This window comes from Pistacia vera, unplaced genomic scaffold, assembly GCF_008641045.1.
Source record: "Pistacia vera cultivar Batoury unplaced genomic scaffold, PisVer_v2 Contig529, whole genome shotgun sequence".
In the NCBI taxonomy this organism is placed as follows: domain Eukaryota; kingdom Viridiplantae; phylum Streptophyta; class Magnoliopsida; order Sapindales; family Anacardiaceae; genus Pistacia; species Pistacia vera.
The window spans coordinates 705,829-711,287 of NW_022196367.1; positions in this window are offsets into that span (position 1 = coordinate 705,829).

The window sequence follows — 5,459 nt, forward strand, 5'->3', positions numbered from 1 at the left end:
GCAAATTCATTTCAATTCAACACACAACCAACTCTCAAACGCGTATGTGGGCTGCACAGCTGCTGTATGGTGATGTGTGTGTGTGTGTGGCTGGCTTCTTGGTGTGAAGGCTGTATGTTGGCTGTGTGTAGGCCGTATGGTAGCTGCTCTATTGGGCTGTGATTTTGGCGTAATGTGGCTGGTGTGTGGCGCTTGGAAGATGTGGTTGAGTGTTAGCTTGTGAGACAACAGGTAGGTGATGTTTAGGCTAAGGGAAGATGCTGGGAGGGATGAATGGGAGGGTGGGCAAAAGGTATTGTTGTGTGTAATGGCTGAGCAATGTAGGTAGCTGTGGTTGTGGTTGGGCGCAATTGGGCAGGCAGTAGGGCTGAATGGGGCGTGGAATGTTTGTAGCTTGGCTGTAGGTTGCGCATGGACAGGATGTTGCTGGTAATGGGATGTGTGTATGATGGTGAGAGTGGCCTGGGCAATTTATCAAGCAAGTGGTGGGCAAGGTGAAAACTGAAAATGGCGAATTCCACAACCAGCAGAGTCAACCACAAAATCCATTTCAACACTTCCAAATCAAACTCCAGAACAACAGGTTTTCCAATCAACATGGGCATCAATCTCCCAACCAACACAACAAGCAAATGAGTTTTGAAAACAAACCTGATGCAGATCGTGGAAGCAGCCAGTGGAGTCGCGCGGTGGTTGCTTGATAAATGAGTTTTGAAATCGAAATTGGAACTGATAGATTGGAATACTAACTTTTTCCAACCACATAAGGATAACCCTTTCCAAGCTAGTGTATTTTAATTAACAAAGTTAGTTGTGTTGTTGATGAGAAGACTTAAAGAGAAGAAGAAAATTTTAGAGAATCGTAGGGGAAGTCTAGTGGGAAGAGAGTGAAGTTGAAGAGAGGAGACACGGAGGAAGAGGGGAAAGAGAACTGGGTTGCGTCTGGTTTGCGTTTTCAGATCCAATAATACTATAGTAACAATCATCTCTCACAAACATTCTTTCACAATCCTGATATGACAGTTCACAAACCTAACATGATAGTTTATAATTTGTCAATTCACAACGAGTACCATATAGATTCTACTAATTAATTATAAACTGGCCAATTGCAAGTTATCACGTTAGGATTGTGAGAGAAAGTTTACGAGGGAGTGATATTGGTGTAGTATTACTCTTTTAGATTATGTTTCAGGTTTTTTATTTTTTTTATGGGTATCCGCATATATATTCGACCAAAAAAAGACCGAGCCTAATACGATAAAAAAAAACTAGTCTAAAATGAGAGACTTATACCCTATATTATCTCGATGAGTATAGATCCATCCGTACCGTTTTGCAAGATTTAACAATATCCCAACAAAATCGAGATTCCCAAGAGCATTGGTATATCTCATCAAATGTAAGGTTTTTAGGTTTGGGTAATGCTACGCTCACAAACTCTTCTTATTAACTTTCTTTCACAAACATGATGTAATAGTTCGCAATGGGTCTCGTTTGCCCAACAACAGGTCCTACCTCACCAATTGCGAGCTGTTACGTAGTGTTTAAGAGAGAAAGTTAATGATAAAGATTTATCAATTTATCTTTATTGTTTAAGGTTTACTTTGAAAATGAGTATATAACTACCACAAAATCCTACATANCTAAATAGGTTCCAAAACAGGTTCCAAACAGGTTCCAAAACAGGTTTCAAAACAGGTTCTAAACAGGTTCCAAAATAGGTTCCAAACCGGATACCCCCTACAGGTTCCAAACAGGGTACCCTTTTTACAGGTTCCGGTTCTGTTTCCTCCACATGCAAGAACCGGAACCGGAACCGTACAGTAGCGGTTCCAAAAAATTGGAACCGAAACCTACCCGCACAGTGCAGGTTCTGGGTAGGTTCCGGTTCAAGTTCCGGTTCTACCCGCTACCCGTGCTCACCCCTAAGTCTATGACAACAACTATCTCTCACAAACTTTCTCTCTGACGTGTTAATTTGCAATTATCAATTCACAATGGATATTATATAGGTTCCACTAATTAATTACAAATTGATCAATTGCGAGTTATCACGTTAGGATTGTGAGAGAAAGTTTATGAGAAAAAGTTATTAGTATAGTATTACTCTTTTAGATTATGTTCCGGTTTTTTATTTTTTTTATGGGTATCCGCATATATATCCGACCAAAAAAAGACCGAACCTAATACGATAAAAAAAAACTAGTCTAAAATGAGAGACTTATACCCTATATTATCTCGATGAGTATAGATCCATCCGTACCGTTTTGCAAGATTTAACAATATCCCAACAAAATCGAGATTCCCAAGAGCATTGGTATATCTCATCAAATGTAAGGTTTTTAGGTTTGGGTAATGCTACGCTCACAAACTCTTCTTATTAACTTTCTTTCACAAACATGATGTAATAGTTCGCAATGGGTCTCGTTTGCCCAACAACAGGTCCTACCTCACCAATTGCGAGCTGTTACGTAGTGTTTAAGAGAGAAAGTTAATGATAAAGATTTATCAATTTATCTTTATTGTTTAAGGTTTACTTTGAAAATGAGTATATAACTACCACAAAATCCTACATAACTACATGCATATTTTGCTTCATGTACTATATATTTAAACTCAAAATGTATCTAGATTCATAGTGATTTTTGAGTTCATAAAGTAATGTATATAAAACTGCTTTACGGAGGAGAGTTCTTATTTCACCATCAAGCTAACCTTGAGGAAAGATACCCTTGTGACCAGCACTTCGATTTTTTACAAAAGAATTAGAAAATTTGAAAGATTCATTGGTATCTCTTAGTTTCTGGAATAAAGAAAAATACATTAAATTAATCATCTTTGGGTAATTGAATGGTTCGATAAGGACTATTGAATGTATTATTTAAAAAGTTTTGACTTCAAATCCTTCTTTAATTGTTAATAAGGATAGTCACTAAAACTATTATCTGATCGATAATTTTAAAATACTAGAAAATTAATTGAGATACGCATAAACTGGTTTAAATACAACTGATTATTAAAAAAAATTAAAGTTAGAACTACATAAAATTAAACAAAACAGTATATGTATTTTTATAGGGTCCTAGTTAATTCAGTTTTTAATATTTGTTTTTTTCGTAGGAAGATCTCTGTCTTGATCTTGTACAAGCACATGTCGTGTTCTGATTGTAGTTTCCACTTCCAGTAATTCTGCATGAATTCTGATGAATTTCTTTCCAGTAATCACTGTTTTTGTAATAGAAATATTTATAATATATTTTTGAGAACCTAATTATAACTTATTTACTGGGAAGTATGCCTTTTTTGCAGAGAGATAAGGTTAAATCACAGATGTCGACTGCCCAACTGTTCCATCTGATAAGCCAACACCAACAAATACCATGAACTTGAAGAAAAGGTAGAAAAAATTAATAATCATCGAATCTAGCATAAAAGACTAAAGATAAGGTGATATTTCTTAATTAATTAAGTTTTGTTTTTGGTTTTGTTTTGAATGAAAATTCGAAAATGAAAATAAAAACAAAGGGAATAAAAAACAGTTTATATATGTCATCTTCAATCAATATGTCTAGAGGGGAACTATGGAATCGTCGAAGATAACGATAGAACATGTCGATAGAATAAATTAACAAAATAGTGAAGTATAGTTTATGTGGTACCACTTTATTGACTAACTGAAATGTGTTTAGAAAGTAAAAGGAGGCAAATAGCACTACGCCTGAGCTTTATAAAAGCTACTCAGGACAGAGATGCTTAGAAGCCCATTTTGCATACCCTCAAAGCCAGACCTAAGCTTTATCTAATCTATGAAAGACAGAGATGCTTCGAAGCGCATTTTGCATACCTTGAAAGCCCATTACAGCTGAAAGGTGGGCTGTCAGCCAACCAAATAAAGCTACCTCTTGAGTTGCATTTTCCTTTTCCTTTCCTGCTTTATTATTCAATGGTTCTAAATAAAATAAAATACCTAGGGTCCGTTTGGTTCATTATTCTGATAGTTTTAGAATAATATTTTGAAAAAAAATGAAATTGGGTGGGTATTACGATGTAGCATTTAAAAATTAACAAAAATACCCCCTATGTTTGTTTATGGTCAACGACGACCACATCTTGGCTGTTGTTGACGACTGTTTATGGCCAAAGATCTGGTAGTAGATCTGGTCTTTTCCGGCCAGATCCACCGTGAATCTAGCTAGAAAAGACTAGATCAGAGCACTACCGGCCAGATTCAGCCAGTAGTGCGCTATTACACTAGATTCCGGCTAGCTTCCGGCAGTGGTGGTCGGAATATAGTAAATGTGGGTTGCTAGGGTGTTTTTGTCAAATTTTTTTAAAAAAATTTGGGATTGTTTAGTTAAATTAACAAATTTAGGGAGTTTAAAAGAAATTGAATAATATTTTGAGAATAAGTGAACTAAAGACAAATTTTTTGTTTAACTTTATTGGTAAATTTAGTTCTAGTTTTCCCAAACTATGTACCAAACGGAGCCCTAATTCTTCAGAGTGATATTGAAGAATTCAACAGATAAGTTGTAGTTAGAGGTGAAAGGCTACTTAAACCCAAAGTTGGTTCTCCCTAATGTCTTAGCTGCAACTCTTCACCTGACGCCTATCATTTTTGCCTTTGTCTATTAAAAATAATTTACTACACAATATATATANTTCTTTGCCCTGGCGAACCTTTTTCTTTGCCTCGGAGAAGTCTGAAATTTCTGACATACAAATTTGGGCAGAAAGTTTATTGCCGCAACGACAAAATTCCTTTACCACGGCAAAAAGTGAAAATGCCAATCTTCTTTCTTTCACCTTGGAATAAGTAATACTAAGGGCATTAAAGCATAAATAGAGTTACACACCTCGATGTAGGTGTTAAAATCCAACCAAAGGAAAAATATAATATGAGAGGAAAAGAGAGAAAATAAAGAAAAGAGAGAAGTTTAACAAGTATTAACTAATAATTTATTTTGTGGGGTCAACATGAAGTTAAGTTGGGTTAAAATTATAAAATCCATAAACTATTAATATTTTTTTGAAATTTTTGAAAAGTTCAATGGATTCAATTGAACCCACAAGCCACTATATGGCTACGTGCCTGTATATACATGCACATCTCTCTCTGTCTCTGTCTCTCTCTCTCTCTCTTTCTCTATATATATATATATGTACACACACACACAATGCATCATCTCTATAGTGATACTCTATATAAGAATAACTCTCATATAGTCATAAAAATTATGGTCTCAACTTGGATTAATTATAAATAAGAATAAACTTCTCAGTATAATAAGTTATGATTTTTTTAGGTTACGTCTTAAAAAACTTATCTTTACATAGTAATAATTATATGTATATTGTAAAAAATATATGTTATATTACATTAGAAGTTTAAGATAAAATAAAATATCTATCTAAAGTTGGTTGTTTAGGACAAAGATTTATGCTTTAAAGTTGTT